The 21,412-nt window shown below is 39.3% G+C and overlaps 1 long non-coding RNA gene across 2 annotated transcripts in view; it reads right to left on the bottom strand.

Annotated features, from left to right (window-relative positions):
* Window positions 1-21,412, bottom strand: part of LOC147346393 (uncharacterized) — a 50,931-nt gene that overhangs the window by 24,436 nt on the left and 5,083 nt on the right. Inside the window, exon 1 of one of the 2 annotated variants that reach the window (XR_015153605.1) lies at window positions 20,823-21,004. The exons of the other annotated variant lie outside the window; for it this stretch is intronic. This is a non-coding gene — a long non-coding RNA (uncharacterized LOC147346393). Of the gene's footprint in view, window positions 1-20,822; window positions 21,005-21,412 lie in introns of those variants that run through there. 2 annotated transcript variants of the gene reach the window in all.

The following is a 21,412-nucleotide window of genomic DNA, read 5'->3' as shown; positions in this document are numbered from 1 at the left end:
GCGGAGCTCCCTGTGCTATACAGCAGCTTCCCACTAGCTATTTCTTATACCATATACGTATCCGGGTTGGTGATGGACAGGGAGGCCTGGCGAGCTGCGGTCCATGGGGTCGCAGAGTCGGACAGGACTGCGCGACCGAGCTGAAGTGATTTGTCATACACGTGGCGGTGTATATGTGTCAAGGCTCCTCTCCCAGTTCGTCCCAGCCTCCTCGGCCGCCTCCCTGTATCCACATGTCTCTTCTGTACGTCTGTGTCTCTACTCTCACCCCGAAAATAGGAGTCTCTACCTATTACAAGTCATGCTGTGCTTAGTCGCTCAGTCGTGTCCGACTCTTTGTGACCACATGGGCTGTAGCCCTCCAGGCTCCTCTGTCCGTGGGATTCTCCAGGCAAGAGTACTGGAGTGGGTTGCCATGCCCTCCTTCAGCGATTACAAGCTGCAGACGTATCTAATGATCCAGTGACCCCACTCCTGGGTAAACACCCTATAGAAATGCGCACCAAAATATGTGGACAATAATACTGACAGACGCACTGTCCATACAGACACACTCAATAAAGCGTGCGAGTCACTGGGCCACCACAGGGCAATGAAAGCCAGCTAACTATTCTGAAGACAATAAAGCTCTCGAACAAAATGTTGAGTATCATCAGCAAAATACATATGGTATTATTCTATGTATGTATAATTTTAAATTGCTAAAGCTCATCCATGGTGTTTAATGTCAAAATGGTAAGGACCTCATGTGGGGACTGCTGAGACAAGCAGGAGCAGAGTGGGAGGCAGGTACAAAATAACCGCACTGGGAAAAGAGACGTCTATGATCATGATTTGATTTGGGCACTTAGCTTTCCTTGCTGGGGGCTGAGCAGCCCTTCATCTCCCATCACAACCTCTGCAGAAATTTACAGATGTCTGGACAAGTAACACATGGGCACCCATGCATAATAGTGAAAAAAAGTGAAGTCGCTCAGTCACGTCCAACTCTTTGTGACCCCGTGGCCTGTACCCCACCAGGCTCCTCCATCCGTGGGATTCTTCAGGCAAGAATACTGGAGTGGGTTGCCATTTCCTTCTCCAGGGGAGCTTCCCATACATATGATACAGTTTATCATCCTCATAACAAACAACAGAAGGATTCCCCAGGGAGGGCTCTGGTTCTACTAGAAGGCAAACGAGAGCAAAAAACGGTGGTGGTCTGTGTTTTGCGGTGGTTACTGAGTGGAGCCAGGATGAGGCAGCCACCAGGAACTAGCCTGGTTTGAAATTTCCACCAGCACCAAGGGAAGGAAGGCCATGGGCTTTTTTTTTTTTTTTTTAATCAGACTGCACAGAGTCTGGCAAAGGAAAAAGGGTTAGGGTTAGGGGATTGAAAGTTGTCAGACATCAAACATCAAAAATACAGTCTATTACAATTACGACTGTGTATTACATAACAGTATGTGTCTGGGTAATTACATAAAACAGTTAAAGTCATTTTAAAAGCAATTCAGATAAATGGAGAAAAAAACTAATTAGCAAAAAAGACTCCCCGCTCTACATACAAATTATGACTTGCTCAGCCATAGATAAACCACAAGGAACCCACAAGGTACCCATTTGTACATTTGTAATGAACAAATCAAATGCTTGTCCCAGGCAAGTGGAAGTTACGTTCACTTTTATGCATGTGTTCGGTCCTCATGGGAGGTCTTGCAGTCATACCGTTACCTTCCTTCTTTCACTAACTACTCAGCCAACATAAATATTTTAGGTAACCCGAAGGTCTTCTATCACTTGCTTTACTTACACATGATATATGATTTATGGTTTGCACACGATAGCAGGGTCTGACCAAGACAAAGGACAAAGGGTTTAGCAAAAGGCAATGCTTCTTAAATTATTGATCAGTCTTGGCCCAAATCTTCCCTAGAACAGAACTTCTTCTGCTAAAGTAGCAAAGCTGTGGAGGCATTTTCGTTGTTTCTAAAAACCACGAAAGAAATCCATTTCCTCTAAACATGGCCAAGACAATTGTACTTCATTCTCCTTTTATTTCAAAATAGCCTTTCAAGAGAATGATTGTCTCAATACTCCGGTCACCTTCATTTTTTTTTTCCTCTGTGTTATGAACTTTCAAGAGTTGATACGGAGTTTCCTCTGAACTCATGATATGTTTATAAAGGTAGATGAGCTGTATTTTCTTCTCTCTTTATATTTCCTCTCCCTGGGCCTGCCAAATACGGCATGGGACATACTTCTGCTGAAAATTGTTTGCTGTTTATCTGAAATTCAAACTCAACAGTGTATCCTATATTTTTATTTGGTAAACCTGGCAACTCAACTTCTATTCCAGGAGGTTTTCTACATATGGATTCATCTCTCTTCTCCATGTAGAATTTCTTACTTAAGATTCAGCCATGGTTTTCCATCAGCTCAGGAGGTGTTTTTCCTGGGATATCAAATAGTTATCTCAGGTTCAGCATTTCCGAAGTTGAAACTTTCATCACCACACTTCTAACAAAAACATGACTGCCCCACTCACTGCACCCAAACACACCAGATCCCACATTTGTTCATTCCACAAGTATTTGTTGAGTGCCTATTGTTAATAAAACAGACAGATATCCTGACCCTCCAGAGTGTTGCCTATTTTTTCAAGAGTCTGTAGTCTAGACCCATCCCAGGTCTCCAAGTAGATTCCACATGAATTGCTGTTATTTCTCTTTCTTGACCCTAAATATGCCATCCTTATTCTTGCCTCTGGCTTCCTTCTCTTTTATCTCTATAAATCTCTCCTCTTCCCAATGAATAACCCCAGTGAATATGCTTGGCTCAGATTAAAATGAAAAGAGGGAATTCATTCATTTCTATTGTTAACTCATCCAGAATTAGGACTCATCTTTCAGAAAGGCTGGATCCAAGGGTTCAGAGATGACCACCAGAGCCCCACCGCTCCTTGTCTTCCAGTCACAGGTGAACGTGTGTGGTGTTTCTGTCTGCATGCCATCTTTCCCAGTCAGGCCGGGGCAGGAAGGCCCTGACCTCACAATGCTCTGCTTGCCACCGAATAGACCTGCAGACCACGTCTCGCTTGATTTCTCCAGCGCCTTTGACCTTCTGTCAGCTCTCGCATTCTGCACCTCACTCTGCCATCTGTTCCTGGTCCCTTCCCTTCCTCCCTAGCCTCTCGATGGGCTCTCCTACTCACTCATTGCATGGAGAACGACTGTTGGTTTTCCACAGGGTTTCATCTTTGCCTCTAAGCCCTTCCCATTTTCCACAGACATTCTTATCTAGACATGTGCCTCCACCAGTGACCTAGATTTTTTGAATATTCAAGCTTTTTCTCCCTTCTGACCTTCAGTCTTATATCCAGAAGTTTCCACCAGTACTTCAACTCGGCAAAACCAACCATGTCAACCAACCGACTTCCACACTAAATTTGCCCTCTTGGACTTAGCTTATATTTGTAGTTGTTGACACCTCCATACACGCCATTGCCTAAATTAGCAATCTCAGAAACACTGAACAGTCTTCCTTATGTTTCAGTGGCCTTGTTCAATTCTAGCACCTGAATCCTTCTGCAATAGCAAGATACCCCTCCCTTCCATCCCTCCTTTGACTGCCCTATTTGAAATCTATGCAATTGGAGAATTAGAATATTCCATTACACTTCTGAAGAGTTACACAGTTCTGGAACTCATATATTCCAAGCTGTTGTCTACTCTATGGCTAGAGTGACTTTTCTAAAAACATGCTGTTTAAATCTGTCAACATCTTACTGGTGAGATAAAGTTCAAGCTCTTCAGTAAATGAAGCTCCTCAGAGCCTACTAGCTTTCCATTTCTAAGGTTTCTTATTTCTTTTTTGTTACATTGAATTATTCTCCATTCATCCCCATATCCTTGAACACTGGTAATATTTCATGTATCTTTCAACATATTTTCCCAGCTGTACCAGACCATCACCTCTTCTCTGAGCTGCTTCCCGACTTTCTGTATCACGTTTCAGCAGATGCCTTCTGTCGTGATCTTGCTGCCGTGATCTAGTTCATCTTCTGTTACGTCACAAGTTAAGTGACAAGAATTAAGTGCCTATTTCCTTGTCACATTTTTCTTTCCCGCTGAGCTGTGCCCCCAATGGACAGAGGTGATGTATTCTTTATACACCTAGAACATGTCATCGGCTTGGGCACATATACAGTAGTTATTGTGGACTATTGGCCATTCAGTTATTCAATAACTATTTATAGATCATAGTATGTTCCAGACTCTGTGACAAGCAGCAAAAATACAGCAGTTGAGAATGCAAATTGCTGTTCTCATGGAGTTTATGTACTAATGAGTCCAAAGGAATAACAGACTTCAACACTCATATTGAATTATCACTATATCCAGACATATACTTACATAATTTAATGAATATTTTAATCAATTGATTGAATTTTCTTAAAACTTCCACCCATGTGATATCACAGGTCTCTTATTAAAATAAAAATTTAAGTATACAAAATGATAAAATTTGATCTCCAAAGTCAGTAGTTAAAAAACAGTTTCTATTTCATTTCAGTGATGAGAATTTTACAAAAATTAAATAAAATCAGGAAAAATCGCATTAATAACTTTTCTGCCCATGAACGACTGTTGCTTTGTGGTTGAACAATTCTGAATTTTTAGCTGTTTTGTGAAATACACTATTGCCTCTTCAGTTCTGGACAGCGCATACTGAAAGTGACATGAACGAACTACAAAGCCTCCAAAAGCAAGAGACTAGAACAGCAAAGAGGTTCTTACTCATGTCAGATAAGAAATGACCGTGAAATAGGTTTTGCCTACAGAAGTCGATGAGTGACAGCAATGATAATCAAAACTCACACTATACAGTACTTACTATGTCCCAGGTACTGTCTACAGCCCTGAGCTAACATGACCTCATTTATACAGTACTTACTATGTCCCAGGTACTGTCTACAGCCCTGAACTAACATGACCTCACTTAACCTTATCCCTTAGCTGCGGGCACGTGGCTCACACGTGGCAGAGCTATGATTCTGCGTTCCCTTAATCCCTCCCTCACCTGTTTCACTATACTGTACTAGGCTCCAGTAAACCAGCAGCAGAAAAGATGACTGCTGTGTACTGCTGCATAGAAAGTTATTAGGAGTCCTTTAAAATCCTGACACAGAAGTGTTAAGTGTTGAGATAATGAGCTGAGCACGATGTGATCAATATGTGTGCATACTCTCAACCTGTGAGGCCATGAGTGCTGTGGAATGAGAATTCATATGTGACTTGAATGAGAATTGAATGAGAATTCAAATAACATGTGACTGTGTTTAGAACCAGGCCTTTCAGGAAGTAATCAAGGTTAGATGAAGTCTCAAGAGTGGAGGTGGTGCCTGGAGACCTTAGAAGACCTTATAAGAAGAGGAAAAGCGCTCTCCCTCTCCCTGTGAGGACAGAGTGCGAAGGCAGCCGTCCGCAAGTCCAGAAGGGAGCTCTCAGCAGAACCTGTGTTTAACAGCCTGACACTGAACTGCTGGTCCCAGAACTGTGACGAAATAAGTTTCTATTGTTTAAGCCACCTCGTCTATGGTATTTTGTTATGGCAGCTTGAGCTGACTAAGATTCCATGACTTAAGAAAATATTTAACAATCTCTGAGTGCTTTAACTGGCACTTTAGTCAGGGGAAATGCAAATCTTAGCAAAATCATACAAATGCCAAAATATAAGATAAATAAAAGAATATAAGGGGAAATAACATGCAATGCCCTTTCTGGTTCAAGAAAATAAATGGAAAATTGGTTAAAAAATAAGTAGAAGTGCTCAAAGCCAAACAGCATGAATAAACTTGGATTACATTACAGGACAGTAAAGTACCGTGTATTTTTTTTTTCAAATTACCTTTTGTAGGTTAAGAAGAGTGTAGAGAATTGTCTGCATAGTGTTAGCATGAGTCTGTGCTTTTAGCCTGTTAATCCAAATGGGAAAAAATAAATTGGGTTCATTCCAAGTAAGATTTTATTCAAGTAAACCTCTCTGTTTACCTCAAATTGAATTAACGACGGTCTACAAAGACAAAAGTGAGGCAAAAGTAGTTAGGACTCCAGCAGTTAAATGACAACTCATATTAGCATATTCTGACATTGTTGGTTCAAACAGGTAGACAAATAAACAACTAATTAAGCTGCATTTTATTGAAGCAACTTTTTGCCTTGTTCTAGTTAAATAATTCTTTATGTATCAATATTTTTAGAAAATTTTATTCAACTTTCTCAGTTTCATTCAAGTCTAAACTTGAAGAGCCCTAAAACATACAACAGTGGGTCCCTCGAAATATTAATATACTTATTTTTAAACCTGCACACAAAGAATTAGAATCTGCACAAACATAGTGAGAAAACTCAGTGGTCATCTTCGTTCCCCAAAGGGAAGAATAATGCCATTCCTATGCTCATACAGCAACATTGCTCTGTTTGAGTATTGAAGAGTCTGCCTGCCACTGCTGCCAATTCGCTTCAGTCGTGTCCGACTCTGTGCGACCCCATAGACGGCAGCCCACCAGGCTCCCCCGTCCCTGGGATTCTCCAGGCAAGAACACCGGAGTGGGTTTCCATTTCCTTCTCCAATGCATGAAAGTGGAAAGTGAAAGTGAAGTCGCTCAGTCGTGTCTGACTCTTAGCAACCCCATGGACTGAAGCCCACCAGGCTCCTCCGTCCATGGGATTTTCCAGGCAACAGTACTGGAGTGGGATGCCATTGCCTTCTCCCATTAAAGAGTCTAGTTTCTAATAATTCACTTTGAAATGTCTGCTTCCCTCAAACTTCAAAAAAAGAGATCAGTTATGTTCTTATCTTTTTGTCCCTCAGGACAGTACAAGACATCAAATAGACACAAAAAATGTTGGAAGAATGACTAAATAAAAAAAAAAAAAAAGAAGGAAGAAGAATGGTCTAAAATGTTCTTAAGAGGTTTAAACAATGGGCTGTTTAATGTGGTCATCTTGAATAGTAGTAAATATAAGACCTTGAAACAAAATTTTTAAAGCTTGTGTACAGAAAATACAGATGGGCAGAAGCACATATTATGATTTTATCTCTATATGAAAAAAGAGCAATGTTATTGCCAAAATTGCTAATGAAACTTTAATGTGCATTCATAGAATGATAGGGTCTATTGCGAAGTAGTATCATATCAGAGTGTCTAAGATAATTAAGGGATTTTACCCATCTCAGAATATATCTCAGGAAGGCTAAAGACCTCAGGAAATTCTTCCTGGGAAGGGAAAAAAAGGCTAACAGTGAATATAACTGTTTTCTATATTTGAAGGACAATTTTAGGGCAGTGGGATTATATTCATTCTGTATGATAAAGATATATAACTTGAACCAATAGTTAGAAGTTGTATGAAGATTTTGACTTGATATAAGAAAGTACTTTCCAATAGCCAAAGCTGTCATTAAAAAATATTTTGTAACTGGGAGCTCACTATTCACTAGCCACCAAAGTGACCATGAAAGAACATAAAATCACCAAGGACATTGAATAAGAGTTTAATTTAGCCACCAAAGTGACCATGAAAGAACATAAAATCACCAAGGACATTTAATAAGAGTTTAATTCAATTTTTAAAAAATCTGCTACAAAATATGTTCCCAAGAGGAACATGAGGCCATGAATTACTATGTGTTTGTTAAATAACATGAACTGCACAGATTACTTTTGTATTCTGGGTCAAGGGGAAATCTTTCAGATGAAGGTAACATCATGACTTTCACACAAATATAAAACATTTATTAAAGACTTTGCTAACTCATTATTAATGAGGGATTCAGGCAGATGTTAACACCAGTTCAAAGGGAGATCCAAAGAACAGACACATGTATAGATCAGGAGTAATAGAATTTATAAAAGGACTCAAAACCATCTCCCTCTAGGAGGGGAAGAAAATACATTAAAACTCCATCTGACAGAATTTATTTGCATGTTTATAAGTGAGAAGTATTTGTATTGCTATCATTTATCTGCAACTTACAGAGTTCTAAAATAGCATAAAGTCGACAAAAGGTTCAGATCCCCCCATAGAATCAGATTCAGATAACACAGAGCTATGTTCTAAAGCATGCAGTTTTCTACTGGAGACACCAAATAATATTTTTGCTTGTTCAAAATTTCCTCGATTGTAAGTTCTAAAACTTATGTCACACAAAAGTAAGGAAATATTCAGATAATTTATTTCTTTATATACCTGTTGCATCACTGCCACATGAAGCAATTTCTTGGCTACACCACACAGCATGTGAAATCTTAGTTCCCCAATCAGGAATCTAACCCAGGTCGCCTGCATTGTAAGGTGGATTCTTAACCACTAGACCACCAGGGTAATCCCCTGAGACAACATCTTAATTAATACCCTTTGGTGGTATTTGATGATTGCAAACTTTTAAGGATGCGGTACTTTTGTAAAAAAGAAATTTATGCTCTAAAAAAATAGTCTATTTAAAAAAGAAATTTGTGAACTGAACTTGAACATCTGAATTCTATTTCCTTACAATTCCAAATATTTTCATAAAATTAATAATTAAAAGCTTAATGTATATTGGGAAACTTTCTTCTAACTTCTTGTCTTAACGATTATTCTCTTACTATTTTTATTTTTTCAAAATTAAATATTTCATTTCATAGTTGTAAATGAATATAGCAATTTACCATTTCTAAAAATCAATTTTCCAGGCAAAAGATAAAATAGCATATACTCAATTTATTTAAAATGTGACTATAAATAAAAAGACTGATTTTTATAGAGCAGAAATGCGGTTTATCTTTTATTAACTCATCACTTAATAAGTATAATGATGCATAAGTAGTTACTAACGACATGGAACAACAGACTGGTTCCAAATAGGAAAAGGAGTACGTCAAGGCTGTATATTGTCACCCTGCTTATTTAACTTCTATGCAGAGTACATCATGAGAAACCTTGGGCTGGAGGAAGCACAAGCTGGAATCAAGATTGCCGGGAGAAATATCAATAACCTCAGATATGCAGATGACACCACACTTATGGCCCAAAGTGAAGAAATAAAGAGCCTCTTGATGAAAGTGAAAGAGGACAGTGAAAAAGTTGGCTTACAGCTCAATATTCAGAAAACTAAGATCATGGCATCCGGTCCCACCATTTCATGGGAAATAGATGGGGAAACAGTGGAAACAGTGGCTGACTTTATTTTGGGGGCTCCAAAATCACTGCAGATGGTGATTGCAGCTGTGAAATTAAAAGACGCTTACTCCTTGGAAGGAAAGTTATGACCAACCTAGATAGCATATTAAAAGGCAGAGACATTAGTTTGTCAACAAAGGTCTGTCTAGTCAAGGCTATGGTTTTTCCAGTGGTCATGTATGGATGTAAGAGTTGGACTATAAAGAAAGCTAAGCACTGAAGAATTTATGGTTTTGAAATGTGGTGTTGGGGAAGACTCTTGGGAGTCCCTTGGACTGCAAGGAGATTCAACCAGTCCATCCTAAAGGAAATCAGTCCTGAGTGTTCACTGGAAGGACTGATGTTGAAGCTGAAGCTCCAATACTTTAGCCACCTGATGCGAAGAGCTGACTCATTTGAAAAGACCCTGATGCTGGGAAAGATTGAGGGCAGGAGGAGAAGGGGACGATGGAGGATGAGATGGTTGGATGGCATCACCAACTCAATGGATTTGGGTTTGGGTAAACTCCGGGAGTTGATGATGGACAGGGAAGCCTCGGGTGCTGCAGTTCATGGGGTTGCAAAGAGTCTGACACTTCTGAGTGACTGAACTGAACTGAAGATTGAAAAGATTTGAAACTGAATGTTTTGAGTCACAAGTATTCAAGTTAACTACCTACATTAATGAGATTCACTATATAATTGAGAAACTACCCTAACCCTAACCCTAACCCTCATTTGTAGACAAATGGAAAAGTATGTTGGCTTAAGTGTGGAACCAGTGTAAAGACCAAATACCACACAAAAAAAGAAAAGGTCTAGTAAGTGGCAGGGAAGGTCTGGTTCAGAAATGCCTTCTGATGTGTCATAGTTATAAGACAGATGTTCTGAAGATATGTGAGAGGAAACTCCACATTCCTTAAAGGTACTGAACTTACCTTAAGAAAATCAACCTCTATTTATAGAGTGCTTTGTGATTAAAAATGGGCTGTCACGTTGTATAGTCAGGACATTCAAGATAGCTGTTTGCTTGCTCTCTCTACATCCCCTGCTCTACCAGTCCCTACTTCACCTGGGTGCTACCCACAAGACTGGCCTTTGTTCCTAATGTAGAGCCTAATCAGTATATTGGAGAAGGAAATGGCAACCCACTCCAGTATTCTTGCTGAGAAATCCACGGACAGAGGAGCCTGGTGGGCTGCAGTCCATGGGGTTGCAAAGAGTCAGACACGACTTAGCTACTAAACAACAGCAATGATCAGCAGTAAATACCTACATTCTTGCCCCTGGTCCAGCTAGTGATTGCTCTAATCTTGAGATCAGAATGGCTCCTCTTATACAGTTATTCAGAGGGAAGACCTCTGCCTCTCTCACCAAGGTATGTAGTAGCCCAAGGGCTGAAGAGGGACTACTCCCTCGCTGGTTTCCCTGACAACTGAAGATCCAGTCTGAGTTTAAGGCACCATAGGAATGAGCGTCTCCTTATTCCCCTGGGACCAAAGACTGCTGCTGCCTTTCTCTGCCTGCCTTCTGCATCTGCAGTGCGGTGTCCCTCCAGAGTGTCACTGACTCCAGGCTCTTTCTTCAGTACTGAGGTGGGGCAAGTACCGGGGCTTGCAGACCTGCAGGGCGCATCTCAACACACATACATTATGTTTGAGCCTCACAATAACTTCCTACGTAGCTTTTTGTTGTTGTTGAATCACTCAGTCCTGTCTGACTCTTGAGACCCCATGGACTATAGCCCACCAGGATCCTCTGTCCATGGGATTTCCCAGGCAAGAATATTGCAGTGAGTTGCCATTTCCTTCTCCAGGGGATCTTCCTGACCCAGGGACTAGCCTTCTCCTTTGGAAATGAAGAAACTAAGGCTCTGATAAACTGCCTTCTCCAAAGTTAAAGAATTTCCAATGATGAAGCCAAGAATAATAAAATTCCCAAAGTCATTTTTGTCAAGGTTCTTCAAGAGATGGGAATACCAGACCACCTGATCTGCCTCTTGAGAAATTTGTATGCAGGTCAGGAAGCAACAGTTAGAACTGGACATGGAACAACAGACTGGTTCCAAATAGGAAAAGGAGTTCGTCAAGGCTGTATATTGTCACCCTGTTTATTTAACTTATATGTAGAGAACATCATGAGAAACGCTGGACTGGAAGAAACACAAGCTGGAATCAAGATTGCCGGGAGAAATATCAATAACCTCAGATATGCAGATGACACCACCCTTATGGCACAAAGTGAAGAGGAACTAAAAAGCCTCTTGATGAAAGTGAAAGTGGAGAGTGAAAAAGTTGGCTTAAAGCTCAACATTCAGAAAACGAAGATCATGGCATCCGGTCCCACCATTTCCTGGGAAATAGATGGGGAAACAGTGGAAACAGTGGCTGACTTTATTTTTCTGGGCTCCAAAATCACTGCAGATGGTGACTGCAGCCATGAAATTAAAAGACGCTTACTCCTTGGAAGGAAAGTTATGACCAACCTAGATTGCATATTCAAAAGCAGAGACATTACTTGGCCAACAAAGGTTCGTCTAGTCAAGGCTATGGTTTTTCCTGTAGTCATGTATGGATGCAAGAGTTGGACTGTAAAGAAGGCTGAGCGCCGAAGAATTGATGCTTTTGAACTGTGGTGTTGGAGAAGACTCTTGAGAGTCCCTTGGACTGCAAGGAGATCCAACCAGTCCATTCTGAAGGAGATCAGCCCTGGGATTTCTTTGGAAGGAATGATGCTAAAGCTGAAACTCCAGTACTTTGGCCACCTCATGCGAAGAGTTGACTCATTGGAAAAGACCTTGATGCTGGGAGGGATTGGGGGCAGGAGGAGAAGGGGATGACAGAGGATGAGATGGCTGGATGGCATCACTGACTCAATGGACGTGAGTCTCAGTGAACTCTGGGAGTTGGTGATGGATAGGGAGGCCTGGCGTGCTGCGATTCATGGGGTCGCAAAGTGTCGGACATGACTGAGCGACTGATCTGATCTGATCTGAGTTAGGATGCACTGCTCAAAACAAGCTTATTAACAACAACAAAAAGAGAATTATTAAGGGAGACCCTTAAAAGGATCTCAACTAGTGAAATCCAAAGAGATACATGAGTTGGCCAGGTAATTTATTAGGGAACAAATAATACTGGGGATTTAAGCCCTAATGCTATAACTAGATGCTTTCTAAAAAATGATGATAAAAATAAGGTATGTGTTTTTAACTATGGCATAATATTAAGTAATAATTCCAGCACATTTTATGAACATTTTAATTGGCTAATGCATTTATATTTATAGTGCATTTTGAGGGTAGGCTCATTTATATTTTAATCTCCACAGCATAAGATCAAAAGGCAGAAAAAGAATGGTTGAGTTTTTTCAGCTACGTATTTTCATTTCTCTTGTAAACCAGTGCTTTCATCAGATAGTTAAGCAAGCAACATTCTTAACTACCTCTGTGGTGGTTATAAAGTAGATTTATTTTTAATTAGACTGTGCTTTTTCAGTTTAATTACTTTTACCCTCCTCATAATACCATGGGACTATGAATTCCTTTGTACAATGAAGATCTATGAGATTCCTAGGATAAATGTCATTAGGCTTATAATTTTATTAACTTAAGACTAGTATCTGGAGAATAAATCATGTCATTTTCCCCACAACAGAAAGGCTTGGTACGTTGTCCAAAATAAGATAAAAGCACACTCTGACCAGTTAAACTTGTCCTCAGAAGCTATTTGGTAATAAATGCATCTTGCAAATCTAACAGAAATGCTGCTTTTTCAGTGATTTCACAATCCATCATTTCTAATCTTCATTCCAATCATCTTCTGTCAATAAATACCTGAAGAATTACAAGTTCATGGATCAGTAGATTGACTTACTCATTTAAATCATACTGTATATCCATAACCTCAAACTTCTGAAGCCTCTTGCTCTGATCAACAGCACATCATGCTTCTACTAATAGGGTGTTCCAGATTTGACACAAATCCACAAACTCTGACACATTTTAAGATGTCAAATGATGCCTTTGTAAAGCAAATTCAGTAACAAAAGAAACGCTCAAAAACATAAAACTGCATGGAATATTTCCTGTGTTTCTGGAACTTGAACAAAATGCTGGGGACAGAAAGGGTCAATATTCCATTTTCTAAAGAACACTTCAAACAAGTAGGAGCCATACAGTCTTTCCGGATCTTACCAAAAGGCCAAAGGCTTCCCTTCACCCAAACCTCATCTGCCACTCCCAAGCTCTATGAACAGAAGACCAGTGACGAAGGAGAGAAATGCAATTCCTAGAACGAGAAAGAATCCAAAAATTGGGGGAGTCCCAGTGAGGTGAAGCGATGAGCTGCACACAACTCTCAGAAGGTTACCCAACATCAAGATGTTGGCCTGATCTGCCCACCAAGTACGCAGGGTCGGAGGGCTGCCCGGGAGGGCTGATGGATGCATGTAGCCTGTTGAGTCACCACTGGCCTGAGCTTCAAACATCCTTCCTGCTCAGAAGCACATAGAACCAGGATACCAGCAGCCAGTGTCAGGATAGGTTTTGGCCAAATGAGCTTAAAAGAGGGCTGTTTCTTCCCTCATAACAGAGTGGGACAACTGAACAGGTACATAAGGGAATTTAGGGCCAAGACTAGACAGATGAGAAAGTAGAGAACCCTGAGAAGGAAAGGTAATCATTGAATAGGAGTCAATTCTTCAATGACAGTAACTGGCAAATCTTTGGTTTGTTTTCATTTATGCACAACTTCTCAATTTTATCAACAATGACAAGAGATGAGAGCTCATGATAAAAAACTGAAATGGAGTAATACAAATATAGACACATGCACAAATATCTGAGTTTCTGCTTGAAATTCACATATTTCATTAGTACTTTATATTAAATATATAGAGGGTTTATACACATAACAAAGCAAAACCCAACAAGCCAGAAATGTTTGTTCTGTGATAATAGCAATAGATTTGCAGTAGATATTTCAAATCTGTCACCAGTAACAAAATACTTATTTAGGGAAATGTAATTTTAACAAAACTGCACTTTAGATTCTTAAGTTCTGCCAAATGCCTCAGGCTTTACAGTTATATAATAGTCAAATCAAGGTAATACCTCTCAATCTTCAAAGTTATCTTACATTGACTTAAACCTAACTTCACTATAGTTTGTACTCCTAAGAAACAAAAAGAAATTTAGAAAGTTCCAGCAGACCCAAGAATGGCTATTCCTTTTTGGAACCAAGACTGATCTGCTTACAAATTTTCATAAAATCTTTCCATACTGATCCACATGCCTTTGGAATTTCATGTAAAAAAAAAGTGAATTCTGAGTATCATCAGTTCAGTTAGCCTCTATATACTGCTCACTAGAGTATTATTTCTGTTTTGATCTGTACTGTATCCCCAGCACCCGGAATAGCCCCTGGCTTACTAAACATACCTTGAATTAAAAAGTAAATATTTGACTAGTAATAGTCCAGTGCCAGGAATACAGAAGGTACTTTTATAAACTGATTTGTACCCCATCCCCAAGGTGAAGTCCTAACCCCACGTCCTCTGAATGTCACTACTTGAAAATAAGGCCTTTAAAGAGGTAATTAAATTAAAAAGAGGTCATCAGAGTGGGCCCTAATCCAACATGGTTAGTATCCTGCCAAGAGGAGGAAATTTGGATACAGGCATGTACAGAGGGGAAAACATGGGAAGACTCAGGGAGATGATAAATATCTACAAGTCAAGGAGACAGGCCTCAGGAACAAAAAGCAATCCTGCTACACCTTTAGTGGGACTTCTAGCCTCCAAAACTGAGAAAATGTCTTCTGTTCCACTTTCTGTCCTTCACTGTCTCCCAGAGTTTGCTCAAACTCATGTCCACTGGGTCAATACAAGGTACTTAATTAAATTTCTGACTGATAGAAAAAAAAAAAATATATATATATAATAAATGCATAGAATTTTACCAAAAACTGCAATTTTCATGTTAAAATTCATCATGCAGCTTTAATCAGGAAAGCCGATGTGGCCCCCAGCGGCTGATTAAGACAGTTTCACGTCTTAGTTTTGTTGTTGCTCACTCCTGCCTGACTCTGCAACCACATGGATTCTAGCAGGCCAAGCTCCTCTGTCCTCTACCATCTCTCGGAGTTTGCTCAAATCCACGTCCATCGAATCGGCAATGCAATCTGACCATCCCATCCTCTGTCACCCCTTCTCCTTTTGCCTTCAATCTTTCCCAGCATCAGTCTTTTCCAATGAGTCAGCTCTTCACATTAGGTGGCCAAGGTATTGGACCGTCAGCTTCCGCCTTCCACGATACTAAATTAACATCTGTGAAACTGTGCCAAACCCTATAGTCCTGATGGCACTACCAATGATAATTTAAACAAAGTGTTACCTTGTTCGTTTTAGTTGCCTGATTCAGTACCAGTGATTATTAGATCCCAAACACAGGCAAAGGTTATCACATGGACAATAATTCATCAAACCAGGACTGCAAGGGTACCAGACTACCTAGACTCCTGAGAAGCACTCAGATGTACTGTGACCAAGTTTATTTTTCATAGGAAATGCAGTTTTTCCATTTATATATAAATAAAAATTTCTATGGCTGATGAAGGAATGAAAGACTTAGGATATCCACGCATGATTTTTGTTGCTGTTGTTAAAAAATCCTCAGTGATTTTATATCCAGTGAGTGTACAGTGGTTAAAATATTAAAGACTATATAAATGTTCAATATACCCTTTATTTTGAAAGACACAAAGCTGTTTAATATTATAATATTATGTACAAAGACTTCCCTGTCTCCCAAAAGCCATGAATAACCACAAAATCCAGCAACAGAGTAATGTGTTTTTAAAGTTCTAAACTTTAAAGGTAAATGAGAGTCATATGTCCTAGAGCAACAAAATTCACATTGAATGGCACTGTTTCCTGGAAAAGTGTGGGAAGTAATTGAAGCCAAAGGATATTATTTAATTGCCAGAAATCTAAAATCTATTATTAATCTTGTTTGAGAGTCTTGAGTTAGAATCATCTTATTGAGACTAGATCCCAATGATTGAACTAAACAGAAAATCTATAAATAGAGTGGTGCGCTTGCTTCAGAAGATTGTGGGTTTGCCACATTTGAAAAGAACAATTAAATTTGAGGCGCTAATCTAAAAAAAAAAAAAGTTAAGATGTCTTTTGTTTGCGACCAGAGGGGCTGTTAGGAGACCAAAGGAGAAAAAAGCAAGCAGTGAAAGAAAAAAAAAAAAACAGTGTATTTTCCCCTCATCTAACAGTGTAGTAAAACAAAAGTTTCCTACTGATTAAAGTCCAAATGCCCACATTTATTACACTTATATAGTGTTAAAAATTAAAAAAAACTCATTGAAATTCTGTATAAGAACTCCATGCATAGTTGACTATATCTGACTTGTTCAGAAATAACTGCTTACTTTTTTCTCAGTTCATTAGCTGATAATCATATCAAGATACAAATGATGTATATAATGACAAAAAAGTAAAGACATGAAGGTGGGAAATGCAATACATATATAAGATTTAAATAGAGATATTGGACTTAGGCATATAGTAATGAAAATGTTTATTTAATTTATATGCAAAGTACATCATGGGAAATGCCAGGCTGGATGAAGCACATGCTGGAATAAAGTTTGCTACATAACCTCAGATATGCAGATGAGACCACCCTTATGGCAGAAAGCAAAGAAGAACTAAGAGCCTCTTGGTGAAAGTGAAATAGGAGAGTGAAAAAGTTGGCTTAAAACTCAACATTCAGAAAACAAAGATCATGGCATCCGGTCCTATCACTTCATGGCAAATAGATGTGGAAACAGTGGAAACAGTGACAGACTTTATTGTCTCGGGCTCCAAAATCACTGCAGATGGTGATTGCAGCCATGAAATTAAGACACTTGCTCCTTGGAAGAAAATCTCTGACCAACTTAGACAGCATATTGAAAAGTAGAGACATTACTTTGCCGATAAAGGTCCATCTAATCAAAGCTATGGTATTTCCAGTAGTCATGTATGGATGTGAGAGTTGGACTATAAGAAAGCTGAGCGCCGAAGAATTGATGCCTTTGAACTGTGGTGTTGGAGAAGACTCCTGAGAGTCCCTTGGGCTGCAAGGAGATCCAACCAGTCCATCCTAAAGGAAATCAGTCCTGAAAATACACTGGAAGGACCGATGCTGAAGCTGAAACTCCAATACTTTGGCCACCTGATGTGAAGAACTAACTCATTGGAAAAGACCCTGATGCTGGGAAAGATTGAAGGCAGGAGAAGGGGATGACAGAGGATGAGATGGCTGGATGGCATCACTGACTCGATGGACACGAGTCTGAGCAAGCTCTGGGAGTTGGTGATGGACAGGGAAGCCTGGTGTGCTGCAGTCCATGGGATCACAAAGGGTTGGACACGACTGAGCAACTGAACTGAATGAAAACGTTGGTTTAAAAAAAAAGCCATTTGCAGTCATTCTTGAGTTTTCAAGTTAAGGTGGAAATTTAAAGTCTAATTCAAATAATATGGATAATATTTCATTTAAATAAAATGAAAACCGCAAAAAAAATAATATGGATAATATGAAACATAATCTAGGCATATTGTTGTGTCTTGCATCTCAGGAAATTAGAGCATAAATCACCATGATATTGGCTTGTTCTACACTGACCTGGGAACCTTCTTAATTGTCCTAATGTCCGCAAAATACGTTGCAACAATTTGTTTACATATCAGCATATCCTTGACCCAGTCAACATTTTGGCAGCCAAACAAATATGTAATCACCTGCTTTTATTATGTGCATACTAGTTGTCTCAATTTATATAATCCAGAGAGTTAAATCACCATTCCATCAACTCTCAACTCTGTTCCAGACTTCACCTCCATGTGGATACGTAATTACTAGCTTATGGACTTCTCTACCTCTTGACCGTGACCCATAGCCACATCAAACTTCTCATGTCCAAACCTGAAATGTTCCTCTTTTCTCAAATTGGCTCTTACTCCTGTAAAATGATAACACATTCAATCATTCATTAGACAAAATAGAAACGTGGATGCATCCCTGCCTCCTTTCTCCCCACACTCTTCATATCTAAGAAATCACCATATTGCAAATTTAATTATATTAATATGCTTACGGTTATAATCCTTTTTAATTTATTTTTAATTGAAGGATAATCGCTTTGCAATACTGTGTTGGCTTCTGCCATGCAACAGCATGAATCAGCCGTAAGTACACATGTGTTCCCTCCCTGTTGAACCTCCTTCCCACTTCCCACCCCATCCCACCCTTCTAGGTTGTCACAGAGCACAGTGGCGGGGTGGGGGGTGGGGGGGCCTCCCTGTGTTATACAGCAACTTCCTATTAGCCGTCTGTTTCACACATGGTAATGTATTCTCTCCATTTGTCCCATGCTCTTATTACCGTGCTGTGTCCAAAGTCATGGTACACATATACAATGGAATAATTCTCCGCCATAAAATGGAACACATTTGAGTCAATGCTAGTGAGGTGGATAAACCTAGATCCTGTTATACAGAGTGAAGTGAGTCAGAAAGAGAAAAACAAATATCGTATATTAACACATATATATGGAATCTAGGAAAAGAGGTACTGAGGAACCTATTTTCAGGGCAGGAATAGAGACGCACATGTAATTATGTTAATATTTATGCAAAGTCTCCTCTTATCTCCAATCCTACTGCCTAGCTCTATTAACCTACCTAGCATCCAACAACTTCACCTGAAATTATATCTTTACAGAATAATGCTAAACATCCTCAGCCAGCTGTTCTTCATTCATATAAGAACAGCTTAAAAGAAGGGACCATAACTTATTTACTTAAGCGTCTCCTGAAGCTATTAACACGATGCCTCGCCTATCAGAAAGAGTAGACGGTGAATGAATGAATGGTTTAAGAAAAGAGACACAGTTGTTATGGATGAGATCATATTCACTTTCCTTGATTTCCAACAAGAAACTTATTTTTTTTCTCTAAGTGTTATGGATCTTTGCCTAAACTCACACATTTGGGCCTACCTACATCTAAGTGAAAAACCAGGACACACCGTGTTATGTATTAACTTTCAACCAATGAAGATTATTAAAATAATCGGTAACCTGAAAAACTTTTAGTAAATTGGGCTAAATGTTCATTCTAGGTTGTCTTTGGTGGCTCGGATGGTAAAGAATCCGCTTGCAATGCAGGAGACCTGGGTTCAGTCCCTGGGTCGGGAAGCTCCCCTGGAGGAGGGCATGGCAACCCACTTCAGTATCCTTGCCTGGAGGATCCCTTGGACAGAGGAGCCTGGTGGGCTACAGTCCATGGGGCTGCAAAGAGGGACATGACTGAGGGACTAACACTCTCACATTTTTTTCCATTAATTCTAATTGAGTCTCATTCGTTTTCTAAAAGCAGAAAGCAGACATGCTCATTAGTAAACAAAGATAAGACTGACCAATTAATCTTTAGAGGAAACAAATACTTTTTAACTATGTTTCTTTTTTCATTTTATTTTTTATTTTAGTCCTTCTCTTTAAAGATAGAATTCACTGAAAAACATTAAATGTTGTCATTCAAAATTCACCAAAATAAATAAAGACAATAAATAATCTTTCAAATGATTTTTTTGTATGTTTGTTGCATTTCTGTTTCCAGTGTTATAGTTTAAAACCATACTAAAATTTTGGGACATTATGTCTTTGGAAGTTATCTTCAACTGTACAAAATTTTTTTTTTCCAGTAATCAAGTCAGTTTCACAGCTATACATATATTAAACAGAAAGATGTCTGTTAAAAATCTTACAAATGTTTGGGGGTAGTTAGCTTAGTTAGGGGTTAAGGGAAAATTTACTCCATATCTGAAATATTTCCAGTAGATTTGCAGCCTGTTCCCTCAGAATCCTACGCCACCCACAGGTCTTGGGCCCTAGTTCATCCTTCCAGATAGTAATTAGCCATATTTTCTATCTTTCCAAACAAATACCATACCAACAAAAGATAATCTAATTGAGTCTACAGAGAAAACACTCCTTCTATAAAACTTGCTATGCACATTTTAAGCCAAAAACATAGCCCCCTAAAACTTTGACAGATATTTGGAAAGAGTTTCAGAAGACACTAACCTAGAATAGCTGTTCAAAAGTATATGGCTTTCTGAGGTTAAAGAGGACAGTGAATGTTACATTACCATAACATCACATCATTTTTTTTAATTCTTTTTGATTAAGTTTTCTATGATACAACAGCTATTTTAAGACAGACTGCTATTCAAAATCTTATTTTATCTCTTAATAAGTTGGCGCTTAAAAAGTTCACATTATCTGTTGCCACACTTGGGCTCAAGCTTCTAAATACCTACAGAGTAGATTACTACTAAGAGTGTAAAAGGTGACAGGTACATTAGTAGTAATCTACTCTGCCGAGGTCCAGCCCCGGCTGATCCAGGGTATTCGAAGGGGAGACGGAGTCGGCGACTATTTACATATTTATCAAAGATATAAAGAGTAATAGAATGAGGTAGCTCAGTAGGAAAATTCAGTGGAGAAAAGAAGCTGAGTAGCTTGCTTTACGCGGGAGACCAATAAAACTTCAAGACAAGAAGTTTGCACCACTTACGTAGGCCGCAGGCGTCCTTCCATTCTCCTGAAGGAGAGGAGACACTGAGGCCTCCCTGGTCGGATCTTAGAAGCCCAGGCATAATTAGTAAGCGTGGTGGGTTCCGCGCTCCAGATGGAGACTCAGCTGGAAGTTAAAGGGAAGAATGACATGGGGAGACCAAGCTCTGGTGAGCAAGGCCCGTAGCTTTATTTTTAACAGGGGTTTATATACTCTAAGTTACACATAGAGGATAATAGGGGATGCAAAGTCAGCAGTTTTTGATCCTTATCAAAAACCAGGGTTTCTTTCCTGCAAATTTATCGTATACAAATGGTTTAGGTGATTTAAATCATCTTCTGGCCAGAAGGCCTATTAACATTTTATGACTCTTGACAAAGACTTATCAACAAAGACTTATTTTCTCTAAGAGTAATTATTTTAAGGTTTGGCGCCATCTTCCGAAGATAAAATTGCATTCCTATAGGGCGGATGTGTAATGGGTTTACAACAAAGGAAAGAATTTATTACCTTAAGGGTCTAAAGTTACTAACACCAAGGCCACTACTTATTTTTTCTACATACCAACTATATTAATTAATACACATTCA

This window comes from Bos grunniens, chromosome 24 (genome assembly GCF_055505025.1).
Source record: "Bos grunniens cultivar Pamir isolate PY7600 chromosome 24, Bosgru_T2T1.0, whole genome shotgun sequence".
NCBI classification, from domain to species: Eukaryota; Metazoa; Chordata; class Mammalia; order Artiodactyla; family Bovidae; genus Bos; species Bos grunniens.
The sequence above is the reverse complement of the archived record's forward strand: the minus strand, read 5'-3'. Positions and strand labels throughout refer to the sequence as shown.